Consider the following 16,070-nt stretch of genomic DNA (forward strand, 5'->3'; position numbering starts at 1 on the left):
CCATGGCAAGAATCGAAGAAGAGCAGGGGAGTTCTTCCTGGTGTCCTGGCCGATATTTATCCCTCAACCTACGCCACTAAAAAACAGATTATGTGGACATTTATCTCATTGATATCTGTGGGATCTTGCTGTGCTTAAATTTCCTGCATTACAACAGTGACAACACTTCAAAAAGTACTTAATTGGTTGTAAAGCACTTTGGGATGTCCTGAGGTTGTGAATCAAAGAAATTTACGGCACAGACGGAGGCCATTCGGACCATTGTGTCAGTGCTGGCTCAAAAAGAGCTATGCAGCCTAATCTCACTTTCCAGCACTTGTGTCCGTAGCCTTGTAGGTTACAACACTTCAAGTGCTTATCCAAGCACTCTTGTTGAGATTTTCTGCCTCTACCACCCTTTCAGGCAGTGAGTTCCAGACCCCCACCACCCTCTGGGTGAAAACATTTCTCCTCAGCTCCCCTCTAATCCTTCTACCAATCACTTTAAATCTATGCCCCCTGGTCACTGACTCCTCTGCTAAGGGAAATAGGTCCTCCCTATCCACTCCATCTCGTCCTGTCATAATTTTATACACCTCAATTAAATCTCCCCTCAGCCTCCTATGATCCAAAGAAAACAACCCCAGCCTGTCCAATCTTTCCTCAAACTAAAATTCTCCAGTCCTGGCAACATCCTCGTAAATCTCCTCTGTACCCTCTCTAGTGCAATCACATCCTTCCTGTAATGTGGTGACCAGAACTGTACACAGTACTCAAGCTGTGGCCTAACTAGTGTTTTATACAGTTCCAGCATAACCTCCCTGATCTTATATTCTATGCCTCGGCTAATAAAGGAAAGTATTCCATATGCCCTCTTAACCACCTTATCTACCTGGCCTGCACCCTTCAGGGATCTGTGGACATGCACTCCAAGGTCCCTCACTTCCTCTACACCTCTCAGTATCCTCCCATTTATTGTGTGATCCCTTGCCTTGTTTGCTCTCCCCAAATGCATTAACTGAAAGGCTCTGTATAAATGGGAAATAAAAGCAGAAAATGCTGGAAAGAGTCCGCCGGTCAGGCAGTATCTGTGGAGAAAGCTGTGGATCAGCCTGTGCGGATCAGTGGGAGTCGCAATCTTGCATGGCGGGCGGCCTGTCCCAGCAGTCCGAGCGGCCGTGCAGCTGCCCCATTGAAGCCGCGGCTCCCGTCAGTTTTATAGAGGAGTTTCCCATTCGCGTTGGACTCTGGGTAGGCCTGCCGCCATTGCTCGCCTCGGGCCCTGAGGCTGTCTGCGCTGCCGGGATCCTCCTCCCCTGGGCCCCGACGCCCTCCCGCCGAGTCGGTGTGTGTGTGGGGGCGGGGGGAGGGGGGGGAGGGGGAGGGGGGGGAGGGGGGAGGGGGGGGAATCCTTTCCTCTCTCATTGGTTACATAATCCCCGAAGGCAGTGCGCATGCGCGATGATTCATCTCCGAACTACAAATCCCGGCAGGCACGGCATATGACGTCACGAACACGTGACGACAGCAGGGGGCGGGCACGTCATTCGGTGACGGCTGGCAAGGACCAGACGCGTCGGCGGCGCGGGTTTTTCGTGATGACGTCAGGCCCCGCGGTGCGTCGGTCTGCGGTTGCGTGGCGGCCGGAAGCTGCGCTGTGGGTTAGGCCGAGCCTGACGCCTGGGCCCGGGCGAGCGGGAGAACCATGGAGCCGCCGGCAGCCGCAGTAAGTACCGCAGAAAGACCCGGGCCTGGGGGCCGGCCTCCCCCCCCCCCCCCCCCCCCAACACTAGGCCCTGGGGTCGGGGGAGGCCGGAGCCGCGAGCCGGGGCCCGGCGCTCTGGGTCTGAGGCCCCGCTCCCGCGCCCATCCTGCGGGCCCAGTAATGGCCCCGGGCCCCGGGCTCCTGCTGTGATCCGCGGTCATTGCTCCTCCAGCAGGGGCGGACCCGAGCCCTGGGTCGGCGCATTGCGGGTCTCCCCGGGCCCCCCGGAGGGAGCGCTGCCTCTCGGGGGCTCGGTGCCGGGAGGATTCGCACAACATGACTCGGTGTCTCGGACAACATTCCTCCCTCAACCCGCACCATCACTGGGATCTTACTGTGCACAGATTGGCTGGTACCTTAAAAAAATTAATTCATGGGATGTGGGCGTCGCTGGCGAGGCCGGCATTTATTGCCCATCCCTAATTGCCCTTGAGAAGGTGGTGGTGAGCCGCCTTCTTGAACCGCTGCAGTCCGTGTGGTGAAGGTTCTCCCACAGTGCTGTTAGGAAGGGAGTTCCAGGATTTTGACCCAGTGACTATGAAGGAACGGTGATATATTTCCAAGTCGGGATGGTGTGTGACTTGGAGGGGAACGTGCAGGTGGTGTTGTTCCCATGTACCTGCTGCTCTTGTCCTTCTAGGTGGTAGAGGTCGCGGGTTTGGGAGGTGCTGTCGAAGAAGCCTTGGCGAGTTGCTGCAGTGCATCCTGTGGATGGTACACACTGCAGCCACTGTGCGCCGGTGGTGAAGGGAGTGAATGTTTAGGGTGGTGGATGGGGTGCCAATCAAATGGGCTGCTTTATCTTGGATGGTGTCGAGCTTCTTGAGAGTTGTTGGAGCTGCACTCATCCAGGCAAGTGGAGAGTATTCCATCACACTCCTGACTTGTGCCTTGTAGATGGTGGAAAGGCTTTGGGGAGTCAGGAGGTGAGTCACTCGGCGCAGAATACCCAGCCTCTGACCTGCTCTCATAGCCACAGTATTTATGCAGCTGGCCCGGTTTAGTTTCTGGTCAGTGGTGACCCCCGGGATTCAGCGATGGTAATGCCGCAAAATATCTCTACTTTTATATTTCATTATTTGGAGATGCCGGTGATGGACTGGGGTGGACAAATGTAAGGAATCTTACAACACCAGGTTATAGTCCCAACAGTTTTATTTGAAAATCAAATAAAACTGTTGGACTATAACCTGGTGTTGTAAGATTCCTTACATTTATATTTCATTCCCCTTGCAATAAATGACAACTTTCCATTTGCCTTCCTAATCACTTGCTGTACCTGCATACTAACCTTTTGTGATTCATGTACAAGGACACCCAGATCCCTCTGTACCTCAGAGTTCTGCAATCTCTCTCCATTTAAATAATATACTGCTTTTCTATTCCTCCTGCCAAAGTGGACAAGTAAACATTTTCCCACATTATACTCCATCTGCCAAATTTTTGCCCACTCACTTAACCTATCTCTATCCCTTTGCAGACTCCTTATCTCCTCTTCACAATTTACTTTCCCACCTACCTTTGTGTCATCAGCAAATTTAGCAACTGTACATTCGGTCCCTTCATCCAAGTCATTGATATAGATTGTAAATAGTTGAGGCCCAAGCACTGATCCCTGTGGCACTCCACTCGTTACATCTTGCAACCTGAAAATGACCCATTTATGCCTACTCTCTGTTTCCTGTTAGCTAACCAATCCTTTATCCATGCTAATATGTTACCCCCTACACCATGAGCTCTTATTTTGTGTAGTAGCCTTTGATGTGGCACCTTGACAAAAGCCTTCTGGAAATCCAAGTGCACCACATCCACAGGATCCCCTTTATCCACGTTGCTTGTTACTTCCTCAAAGAACTCTAATAAATTAGTCAAACACGATTTCCCTTTCACAAAGCTGTTTTGACTCTGCCTGATTGCATTGAGATTTTCTAAGTGCCCTGTTATAACCTCCTTAATAATAGATTCTAGCATTTTCCCTATGACAGATGTTAAGCTAACTGGCCTGTAGTTTCCTGCTTTCTGTCTCCCTCCTTTCTTGAATAGAGGAGTTACATTCACTATTTTCCAATCTGATGGGACCCTTCCAGAATCTAGGGAATTTTGGAAAATTAATACCGATGCATCTACTATCTCTGCAGCCACTTCTTTTAAGACCCTCGGATGAAGTCCGTCAGGACCTGGGGACTTGTCAGCTTTGAGTTCTAATAATTTTTTCAGAACCCTTTCCCCGGTGATTGTAAATGTTTTAAGTTCCTCCCTTCCTTTCACCTCTTGATTCACAGTTATTTCTGGCATGTTATTTGTATCCTCTACAGTGAAGACGGACGCAAAATATCTGTTCAATTCATCCGCCATTTCCTTATTCTCCATTATTAATTCCCCAGACTCACTCTCTGGAGGACCAACACTCACTTTACTTACTCTTTTCCTTTTTAAATACCTGTGGAAACTTTTACTATCTTTTTATATTTCTAGCTACCTTTCTCTCGTACTCTCATTTCTCCCTCCTTATTACTCTTTTAGTCATTCTTTGCTGTTTATTATATTCTGTCTAATCTTCTGACCTGCCACTAATCTTTGCGGAATTGCATGTTTTTTCTTTCAATTTGATACTATCTTTAACTTCCTTAGTTAGCCACGGATGGTACGTCTTTCCCCCAGAGTCTTTCTTTCTCACGGGAATGTATCTTTGCTGAGTGTTATGAAATATTTCATTAACTGTCAGCCAGTGCATCTCTACTGACCTATCCCTTAGCCTAATTTCCCAGTTCACTTTAGCCAGCTCTGTCTTCATGCCCTCATAATTGTCCTTATTTATGTTTAAAACACTCGTCTTAGACTTACTCTTCTCTCCCTCAAACGGAATATGAAATTCAATCATATTATGATCACTGCTACCGAGAGGCTCCTTTACAATGAGGTCATTAATTATTCCTGCCTCATTACACATTACCAGATCTGGAATTGCCTGCTCTCTGGCTCTAGAACGTGCTGCTCGAAGAAACTGCCCCGAAAGCACTCTGTGATCTCATCTACCAGGCTACCTTTGTCAATCAGATTCTTCCAATCTATATGAAGATTAAAATCACCCATGATTATCGCTGTTCCTTTCTCACAAGCCCCCATTATTTCTTCCTGTATACCCTGTCGTACAGTGTGGTTACTGTTAGGGGTCCTATAAACAACTCCCACAAGTGACTTCTTGCCTTTACTGCTACCTATCTCTACCCAAACTGATTCTACATCTTGGTCTTTCGAACTAAGGTCATTTCTCTCTATTATACTCATGTCATTTTTAGGAACATAGAAACAGGAGTAGGCCATTCAGCCCCTCGTGCCTGCTCCGCCATTTGATAAGATCATGGCTGATCTGTGATCTAACTCCATATACCTGCCTTTGGCCCATATCCCTTAATACCTTTGGTTGCCAAAAAGCTATCTATCTCACATTTAAATTTAGCAATTGAGCTAGTATCAATTGCCGTTTGCGGAAGAGAGTTCCAAACTTCTACCACCCTTTGTGTGTAGAAATGTTTTCTAATGTTTTCTAATCTCGCTCCTGAAAGGTCTGGCTCTAATTTTTAGACTGTGCCCCCTACTCCTAGAATCCCCAACCAGCGGAAATAGTTTCTCTCTATCCACCCTATCCGTTGCCCTTTATATCTTAAACTTCGATCAGATCACCCCTTAACCTTCGAAACTCCAGAAAATACAACCCCAATTTGTGTAATCTCTCCTCGTAACTTAACCCTTAAGTCCGGGTATCATTCTAGTAAACCTACGCTGCACTCCCTCCAAGGCCAATATGTCCTTCCGAAGGTGCGGTGCCCAGAACTGCTCACAGTACTCCAGGTGCGGTCTAACCAGGGTTTTGTATAGCTGCAGCATAACTTCTGCCCCCTTGTACTCCAGTCCTCTAGATACAAAGGCCAGCTTTCCATTAGCCTTATTGATTATTTTCTGCACCTGTTCATGACACTTCAATGATCTATGTACCTGAACCCCTAAGTCCCTTTGGACATCTACTGTTTTTAACTTTTTACCATTTAGAAAGTACCCTGTTCTATCCTTTTTTGATCCAAAGTGGATGACCTCACATTTGTCACAGTTTTGCCCATTCACCTAATCTATCAATATCCCTTTGTAATTTTATGTTTTCATCTACACTGCTTACAATGCCACCAATCTTTGTGTCATTGGCAAACTTAGATATGAGACTTTCTATGCCTTCATCTAAGTCGTTAATAAATATTGTGAATAATTGAGGCCCCAAGACAGATCCCTGCGGGACTCCACTAGTCACATCCTGCCAATGTGAGTACCTACCCATTATCCCGACTCTCTGTCGCCTTTCGCTCAGCCAACTTCCTAACCAAGTCCGTACTTTTCCCTCAATTCCATGGGCTTCTATCTTAGCTAACAGTCTCTTATGTGGGACTTCACCAAATGCCTTCTGGAAGTCCATATAAATAACATCCATTGACATTCCCCTGTCCACTACCTTAGTCACCTCTTCAAAAAATTTAATCAGGTTTGTCAGGCACGACCTACCTTTCACAAATCCATGCTGACTCTCTCTGATTAACTGAAATTTCTCGTGGTGTTCAGTCACCCTATCCTTAATTATAGACTCCAGCATTTTCCCCAGAACAGATGTTAATTAACAGAGCGACCCCTCCATCTTTTCCGAGCTTCCTGTCCTTCCGAAATGCCAAGTACCCTTGAATATTCAGATTCCAGCCTTTGTCATCTTGCAGCCATGTCTCTGTAATGGCTATCAGATCGTAGATATTTATTTCTTTTTGAGCTGTCAATTCATCCATTTTGTTACGAATGCTTCGCGCATTCAGATACAAAGCCTTTAGTGCTGTCTTTTTACTATTTTTGCAACCTCTAGCCTTATCTGCTGGCGCACTCTTCAGTTTGCATGCTCTGTCCCTTCCTGCCACCCTCTGATTATCATTTCCCTTATTGCTCCCTTGCTCTCTTGCCTTGTTTTCTTTCGTTAATTTATCACATCTTCCCTTACTTGATCCCTTGCCACCATTATTTAGTTTAAAGCCCTCTCTACCGCTCTAGTTATACGATTCGCCAGAACACTGGCCCCAGCACGGTTCAGATGAAGCCCGTCCCAACGGTACAGCTCCCACTTTCCCCAGTACTGGTGCCAGTGCCCCATGAATCGAAACCCATTTCTCCCACAACAATCTTTGAGCTACGAATTTAACTCTCTAATCTTATTTACCCGATGCCAATTTGCTCGTGGCTCAGGTAATAATCCAGAGATTATTACTTTTGAGGTTCTGCTTTTTAATTTAGCCCCGAGCTGATCATACTCTCCAAGCAGAACCTCTTCCCTTGTCCGACCTGTGTCGTTGGTACCTACGTGGACCAAGACAACTGGATCCTCCCCCTCCCACTGCAAGTTCCTCTCCAGCCCAGAGCAGATGTCCCAAACCCTGGCACCGGGCAGGCAACACAGCCTTCTGGGCTCTCGTTCTCGGCTGTACAGAACTGTGTCTGTCCCCCTGACTATACTGACCTCTACCACCACGACAATCCCACTGACTCCCCCCACACCCCCGCTTGAATGGCTTCATGTACCATGGTGCCACGGTCAGTTTGCTCATCCACCCTGCAGCCCCCGCTTTCGTCCATACAGGCTGCAAACACCTCAAGCCTGTTGGACAATTGCAAAGGCTGAGGCTCCTCCACTTCTCCCTCCTCGATCCCCTGACCTGCCTCGTTCGCAGTCACAGCCTCCTGTCCCTGACCACTGACCAATTCAGACCACCCTATCCTCAGGGGTGTGACCGCCTCCTCGAACCGAGTGTCCAGGTATTTTTCCCCCTCCCTGATCTGTCGCAGTGTCTGCAGCTCGACCTCCAGCTCAATGACTCTGAGTCGAAGCTCCTCGAGCCGCAGACACTGACTGCAGACGTTGTTTGCCCGGATCACACTGGGGTCCAGGAGCTCCCACATTCTGCAGTCGCTGCACATCACCTGCCCCGTCATCTTTATTATGTGTTAATTCATTTATTATTTTTCTTAATTAAATTCAATTTATAAACCCTACTACTCCCAGTAAGCTTTACAACTGCTAGTAAACCTTCTACTACCACTAAAACCTTACAATTACTAAGTTACACTAGTTTTTAAAGTTAAATGAGTCAAATACTCACGAACCAATCACTTCCGTGTTTCCCTATGATGTCACACTTGGATTTTTCTCAAAGTGGTGGGTGGCAGAAACTGAACTCACCCCCGACCCCCGACCCCCCCTCACCCACCCCGACCCCTGACCCCCCCTCACCCACCCCGACCCCCGACCCCCCCTCACCCACCCCGACCCCCGACCCCCCCTCACCCACCCCGACCCCTGACCCCCCCTCACCCACCCCGACCCCCGACCCCCCCTCACCCACCCCGACCCCCGACCCCCCCTCACCCACCCCGACCCCCGACCCCCCTCACCCACCCCGACCCCCGACCCCCCCTCACCCACCCCGACCCCCCCCCCACCCACCCCGACCCCCCCCCTCACCCACCCCGACCCCCCCCCCCCTCACCCACCCCGACCCCCCCTCGCCCACCCCGACCCCCCCTCGCCCACCCCGACCCCCCCCTCGCCCACCCCGACCCCCCCTCGCCCACCCCGACCCCCCCTCGCCCACCCCGACCCCCCCTCGCCCACCCCGACCCCCCCTCGCCCACCCCGACCCCCCCTCGCCCACCCCGACCCCCCCTCGCCCACCCCGACCCCCCCTCGCCCACCCCGACCCCCCCCTCGCCCACCCCGACCCCCCCTCGCCCACCCCGACCCCCCCCTCGCCCACCCCGACCCCCCCTCGCCCACCCCGACCCCCCCTCGCCCACCCGACCCCCCCTCGCCCACCCCGACCCCCCCTCGCCCACCCCGACCCCCCCTCGCCCACCCCGACCCCCCCTCGCCCACCCCGACCCCCCTCGCCCACCCCGACCCCCCCTCGCCCACCCCGACCCCCCTCGCCCACCCCGACCCCCCTCGCCCACCCCGACCCCCCTCGCCCACCCCGACCCCCCCTCGCCCACCCCGACCCCCCCTCGCCCACCCCCGACCCCCCCTCGCCCACCCCGACCCCCCCTCGCCCACCCCGACCCCCCTCGCCCACCCGACCCCCCCTCGCCCACCCCGACCCCCCTCGCCCACCCCGACCCCCCCTCGCCCACCCCGACCCCCCCTCGCCCACCCCGACCCCCCCTCGCCCACCCCGACCCCCCCTCGCCCACCCCGACCCCCCCTCGCCCACCCCGACCCCCCTCGCCCACCCCGACCCCCCCTCGCCCACCCCGACCCCCCCTCGCCCACCCCGACCCCCCCTCGCCCACCCCGACCCCCCTCGCCCACCCCGACCCCCCCTCGCCCACCCCGACCCCCCCTCGCCCACCCCGACCCCCCCTCGCCCACCCCGACCCCCCTCGCCCACCCCGACCCCCCCTCGCCCACCCCGACCCCCCCTCGCCCACCCGACCCCCCTCGCCCCCGACCCCCTCGCCCACCCCGACCCCCCTCGCCCACCCCGACCCCCCCTCGCCCACCCCGACCCCCCCTCGCCCACCCCGACCCCCCCTCGCCCACCCCGACCCCCCTCGCCCACCCCGACCCCCCCTCGCCCACCCCGACCCCCCCTCGCCCACCCCGACCCCCCCTCGCCCACCCCGACCCCCCCTCGCCCACCCCGACCCCCCCTCGCCCACCCCGACCCCCCTCGCCCACCCCGACCCCCCCTCGCCCACCCCGACCCCCCCTCGCCCACCCCGACCCCCCCTCGCCCACCCCGACCCCCCCTCGCCCACCCCGACCCCCCTCGCCCACCCCGACCCCCCCTCGCCCACCCCGACCCCCCCTCGCCCACCCCGACCCCCCCTCGCCCACCCCGACCCCCCCTCGCCCACCCCGACCCCCCTCGCCCACCCCGACCCCCCCTCGCCCACCCCGACCCCCCCTCGCCCACCCCGACCCCCCCTCGCCCACCCCGACCCCCCCTCGCCCACCCCGACCCCCCTCGCCCACCCCGACCCCCCCTCGCCCACCCGACCCCCCCTCGCCCACCCCGACCCCCCCTCGCCCACCCCGACCCCCCCTCGCCCACCCCGACCCCCCCTCGCCCACCCCGACCCCCCTCGCCCACCCCGACCCCCCTCGCCCACCCCGACCCCCCCTCGCCCACCCCGACCCCCCCTCGCCCACCCCGACCCCCCCTCGCCCACCCCGACCCCCCCTCGCCCACCCCGACCCCCCCTCGCCCACCCCGACCCCCCCTCGCCCACCCCGACCCCCCCTCGCCCACCCCGACCCCCCTCGCCCACCCCGACCCCCCTCGCCCACCCCGACCCCCCCTCGCCCACCCCGACCCCCCCTCGCCCACCCCGACCCCCCCTCGCCACCCCGACCCCCCCTCGCCCACCCCGACCCCCCCTCGCCCACCCCGACCCCCCCTCGCCCACCCCGACCCCCCCTCGCCCACCCCGACCCCCCCTCGCCCACCCCGACCCCCCCTCGCCCACCCCGACCCCCCTCGCCCACCCCGACCCCCCCTCGCCCACCCCGACCCCCCCTCGCCCACCCCGACCCCCCCTCGCCCACCCCGACCCCCCCTCGCCACCCCGACCCCCCTCGCCCGCCCCGACCCCCCTCGCCCGCCCCGACCCCCCCTCGCCCGCCCCGACCCCCCCTCGCCCGCCCGACCCCCCTCGCCCGCCCCGACCCCCCCTCGCCCGCCCCGACCCCCCCTCGCCCGCCCCGACCCCCCCTCGCCCGCCCGACCCCCCTCGCCCGCCCCGACCCCCCCGCCGCCCGACCCCCCTCGCCCGCCCCGACCCCCCCTCGCCCGCCCCGACCCCCCCTCGCCCGCCCCGACCCCCCCTCGCCCGCCCCGACCCCCCTCGCCCGCCCCGACCCCCCCTCGCCCGCCCGACCCCCCTCGCCCGCCCCGACCCCCCCTCGCCCGCCCCGACCCCCCCTCGCCCGCCCCGACCCCCCCTCGCCCGCCCCGACCCCCCCTCGCCCGCCCCGACCCCCCCTCGCCCGCCCCGACCCCCCCTCGCCCGCCCGACCCCCCTCGCCCGCCCCGACCCCCCCTCCCGCCCCGACCCCCCTCGCCGCCCGACCCCCCCTCGCCCGCCCCGACCCCCCCTCGCCCGCCCCGACCCCCCCTCGCCCGCCCGACCCCCCCTCGCCCGCCCCGACCCCCCCTCGCCCGCCCCGACCCCCCCTCGCCCGCCCCGACCCCCCCTCGCCCGCCCCGACCCCCCCTCGCCCGCCCCGACCCCCCCTCGCCCGCCCCGACCCCCCCTCGCCCGCCCCGACCCCCCCTCGCCCGCCCCGACCCCCCCTCGCCCGCCCCGACCCCCCCTCGCCCGCCCCGACCCCCCCTCGCCCGCCCGACCCCCCTCGCCCGCCCGACCCCCCCTCGCCCGCCCCGACCCCCCCTCGCCCGCCCGACCCCCCCTCGCCCGCCCCGACCCCCCCTCGCCCGCCCCGACCCCCCCTCGCCCGCCCCGACCCCCCTCGCCCGCCCCGACCCCCCCTCGCCCGCCCCGACCCCCCCTCGCCCGCCCCGACCCCCCCTCGCCCGCCCCGACCCCCCCTCGCCCGCCCCGACCCCCCCTCGCCCGCCCCGACCCCCCCTCGCCCGCCCCGACCCCCCCTCGCCCGCCCCGACCCCCCCTCGCCCGCCCCGACCCCCCTCGCCCGCCCCGACCCCCCCTCGCCCGCCCCGACCCCCCCTCGCCCGCCCCGACCCCCCCTCGCCCGCCCCGACCCCCCCTCGCCCGCCCCGACCCCCCCTCGCCCGCCCCGACCCCCCCTCGCCCGCCCCGACCCCCCCTCGCCCGCGCCCGACCCCCCCTCGCCCGCCCCGACCCCCCTCGCCCGCCCCGACCCCCCCTCGCCCGCCCCGACCCCCCCTCGCCCGCCCCGACCCCCCCTCGCCCGCCCCGACCCCCCCTCGCCCGCCCCGACCCCCCCTCGCCCGCCCCGACCCCCCCTCGCCCGCCCCGACCCCCCCTCGCCCGCCCCGACCCCCCCTCGCCCGCCCCGACCCCCCTCGCCCGCCCCGACCCCCCCTCGCCCGCCCCGACCCCCCCTCGCCCGCCCCGACCCCCCCTCGCCCGCCCCGACCCCCCTCGCCCGCCCGACCCCCCCTCGCCCGCCCCGACCCCCCCTCGCCCGCCCCGACCCCCCCTCGCCCGCCCCGACCCCCCTCGCCCGCCCCGACCCCCCCTCGCCCGCCCCGACCCCCCCTCGCCCGCCCCGACCCCCCTCGCCCGCCCCGACCCCCCCTCGCCCGCCCCGACCCCCCCTCGCCCGCCCCGACCCCCTCGCCGCCGACCCCCCTCGCCCGCCCCGACCCCCCCTCGCCCGCCCCGACCCCCCCTCGCCCGCCCCGACCCCCCCTCGCCCGCCCCGACCCCCCTCGCCCGCCCCGACCCCCCTCGCCCGCCCCGACCCCCCTCGCCCGCCCCGACCCCCCCTCGCCCGCCCCGACCCCCCCTCGCCCGCCCCGACCCCCCCTCGCCCGCCCCGACCCCCCCTCGCCCGCCCCGACCCCCCCTCGCCCGCCCCGACCCCCCCTCGCCCGCCCCGACCCCCCCTCGCCCGCCCCGACCCCCCCTCGCCCGCCCCGACCCCCCCTCGCCCGCCCCGACCCCCCCTCGCCCGCCCCGACCCCCCCTCGCCCGCCCCGACCCCCCTCGCCCGCCCCGACCCCCCCTCGCCGCCCGACCCCCCTCGCCCGCCCCGACCCCCCCTCGCCCGCCCCGACCCCCCCTCGCCCGCCCCGACCCCCCCTCGCCCGCCCCGACCCCCCTCGCCCGCCCCGACCCCCCTCGCCCGCCCCGACCCCCCCTCGCCCGCCCCGACCCCCCCTCGCCCGCCCCGACCCCCCCTCGCCCGCCCCGACCCCCCCTCGCCCGCCCCGACCCCCCCTCGCCCGCCCCGACCCCCCCTCGCCCGCCCCGACCCCCCCTCGCCCGCCCCGACCCCCCCTCGCCCGCCCCGACCCCCCCTCGCCCGCCCCGACCCCCCCGCCCGCCCCGACCCCCCCTCGCCCGCCCCGACCCCCCCTCGCCCGCCCCGACCCCCCCTCGCCCGCCCCGACCCCCCCTCGCCCGCCCCGACCCCCCCTCGCCCGCCCCGACCCCCCCTCGCCCGCCCCGACCCCCCCTCGCCCGCCCCGACCCCCCCTCGCCCGCCCCGACCCCCCCTCGCCCGCCCCGACCCCCCCTCGCCCGCCCCGACCCCCCTCGCCCGCCCCGACCCCCCCTCGCCCGCCCCGACCCCCCCTCGCCCGCCCCGACCCCCCCTCGCCCGCCCCGACCCCCCCTCGCCCGCCCGACCCCCCTCGCCCGCCCCGACCCCCCCTCGCCCGCCCCGACCCCCCCTCGCCCGCCCCGACCCCCCCTCGCCCGCCCCGACCCCCCCTCGCCCGCCCCGACCCCCCTCGCCCGCCCCGACCCCCCCTCGCCCGCCCGACCCCCTCGCCCGCCCCGACCCCCCCTCGCCCGCCCCGACCCCCCCTCGCCCGCCCCGACCCCCCCTCGCCCGCCCCGACCCCCCCTCGCCCGCCCCGACCCCCCCTCGCCCGCCCCGACCCCCCCTCGCCCGCCCCGACCCCCCTCGCCCGCCCCGACCCCCCTCGCCCGCCCCGACCCCCCCTCGCCCGCCCCGACCCCCCCTCGCCCGCCCCGACCCCCCCTCGCCCGCCCCGACCCCCCCTCGCCCGCCCCGACCCCCCCTCGCCCGCCCCGACCCCCCCTCGCCCGCCCCGACCCCCCCTCGCCCGCCCCGACCCCCCCTCGCCCGCCCCGACCCCCCCTCGCCCGCCCCGACCCCCCCTCGCCCGCCCCGACCCCCCCTCGCCCGCCCCGACCCCCCCTCGCCCGCCCCGACCCCCCCTCGCCCGCCCCGACCCCCCCTCGCCCGCCCCGACCCCCCCTCGCCCGCCCCGACCCCCCCTCGCCCGCCCCGACCCCCCCTCGCCCGCCCCGACCCCCCCTCGCCCGCCCCGACCCCCCCTCGCCCGCCCCGACCCCCCCTCGCCCGCCCCGACCCCCCCTCGCCCGCCCCGACCCCCCTCGCCCGCCCCGACCCCCCCTCGCCCGCCCCGACCCCCCTCGCCCGCCCCGACCCCCCCTCGCCCGCCCCGACCCCCCCTCGCCCGCCCCGACCCCCCCTCGCCCGCCCCGACCCCCCCTCGCCCGCCCCGACCCCCCCTCGCCCGCCCCGACCCCCCCTCGCCCGCCCCGACCCCCCCTCGCCCGCCCCGACCCCCCCTCGCCCGCCCCGACCCCCCCTCGCCCGCCCCGACCCCCCCTCGCCCGCCCCGACCCCCCTCGCCCGCCCCGACCCCCCCTCGCCCGCCCCGACCCCCCCTCGCCCGCCCCGACCCCCCCTCGCCCGCCCCGACCCCCCCTCGCCCGCCCCGACCCCCCCTCGCCCGCCCCGACCCCCCCTCGCCCGCCCCGACCCCCCCTCGCCCGCCCCGACCCCCCCTCGCCCGCCCCGACCCCCCCTCGCCCGCCCCGACCCCCCCTCGCCCGCCCCGACCCCCCCTCGCCCGCCCCGACCCCCCCTCGCCCGCCCCGACCCCCCCTCGCCCGCCCCGACCCCCCCTCGCCCGCCCCGACCCCCCCTCGCCCGCCCCGACCCCCCCTCGCCCGCCCCGACCCCCCCTCGCCCGCCCCGACCCCCCCTCGCCCGCCCCGACCCCCCCTCGCCCGCCCCGACCCCCCCTCGCCCGCCCCGACCCCCCCTCGCCCGCCCCGACCCCCCCTCGCCCGCCCCGACCCCCCCTCGCCCGCCCCGACCCCCCCTCGCCCGCCCCGACCCCCCTCGCCCGCCCGACCCCCCCTCGCCCGCCCCGACCCCCCCTCGCCCGCCCCGACCCCCCCTCGCCCGCCCCGACCCCCCCTCGCCGCCCCGACCCCCCCTCGCCCGCCCCGACCCCCCCTCGCCCGCCCCGACCCCCCCTCGCCCGCCCCGACCCCCCCTCGCCCGCCCCGACCCCCCCTCGCCCGCCCCGACCCCCCCTCGCCCGCCCCGACCCCCCCTCGCCCGCCCCGACCCCCCCTCGCCCGCCCCGACCCCCCCTCGCCCGCCCCGACCCCCCTCGCCCGCCCCGACCCCCCCTCGCCCGCCCCGACCCCCCCTCGCCCGCCCCGACCCCCCCTCGCCCGCCCCGACCCCCCTCGCCCGCCCGACCCCCCTCGCCCGCCCCGACCCCCCTCGCCCGCCCCGACCCCCCCTCGCCCGCCCCGACCCCCCCTCGCCCGCCCCGACCCCCCTCGCCCGCCCCGACCCCCCTCGCCCGCCCCGACCCCCCTCGCCCGCCCCGACCCCCCCTCGCCCGCCCCGACCCCCCCTCGCCCGCCCCGACCCCCCTCGCCCGCCCCGACCCCCCCTCGCCCGCCCCGACCCCCCCTCGCCCGCCCCGACCCCCCCTCGCCCGCCCCGACCCCCCCTCGCCCGCCCCGACCCCCCCTCGCCCGCCCCGACCCCCCCTCGCCCGCCCCGACCCCCCCTCGCCCGCCCCGACCCCCCCTCGCCCGCCCCGACCCCCCCTCGCCCGCCCCGACCCCCCCTCGCCCGCCCCGACCCCCCCTCGCCCGCCCCGACCCCCCCTCGCCCGCCCCGACCCCCCCTCGCCCGCCCCGACCCCCCCTCGCCCGCCCCGACCCCCCCTCGCCCGCCCCCGACCCCCCCCTCGCCCGCCCCGACCCCCCCTCGCCCGCCCCGACCCCCCCTCGCCCGCCCCGACCCCCCCTCGCCCGCCCCGACCCCCCCTCGCCCGCCCCGACCCCGCCCCCCCCCTCGCCCGCCCCGACCCCCCCTCGCCCGCCCCGACCCCCCCTCGCCCGCCCCGACCCCCCCTCGCCCGCCCCGACCCCCCCTCGCCCGCCCCGACCCCCCCTCGCCCGCCCCGACCCCCCCTCGCCCGCCCCGACCCCCCCTCGCCCGCCCCGACCCCCCCCTCGCCCGCCCCGACCCCCCCTCGCCCGCCCCGACCCCCCCTCGCCCGCCCCGACCCCCCCTCGCCCGCCCCGACCCCCCCTCGCCCGCCCCGACCCCCCCCTCGCCCGCCCCGACCCCCCCTCGCCCGCCCGACCCCCCCTCGCCCGCCCCGACCCCCCCTCGCCCGCCCCGACCCCCCCTCGCCCGCCCCGACCCCCCCTCGCCCGCCCCGACCCCCCCCTCGCCCGCCCCGACCCCCCCTCGCCCGCCCCGACCCCCCCTCGCCCGCCCCGACCCCCCTCGCCCGCCCCGACCCCCCCTCGCCCGCCCCGA

At 68.0% G+C, this 16,070-nt stretch overlaps 1 protein-coding gene across 1 annotated transcript in view; it reads left to right on the forward strand.

The window, feature by feature from the left end:
- The first annotated feature begins 1,572 nt into the window (after positions 1–1,572).
- Positions 1,573–16,070, forward strand: part of LOC137309230 (transmembrane and ubiquitin-like domain-containing protein 1) — a 37,775-nt gene continuing 23,277 nt past the window's right edge. Inside the window, 1 exon segment of the mRNA XM_067977496.1 lies at positions 1,573–1,705. The gene's annotated coding sequence lies outside the window, so the exon portion shown is untranslated.

The sequence above is a fragment of the Heptranchias perlo genome, chromosome 3 (genome assembly GCF_035084215.1).
Source record: "Heptranchias perlo isolate sHepPer1 chromosome 3, sHepPer1.hap1, whole genome shotgun sequence".
Lineage (NCBI taxonomy): Eukaryota > Metazoa > Chordata > Chondrichthyes > Hexanchiformes > Hexanchidae > Heptranchias > Heptranchias perlo.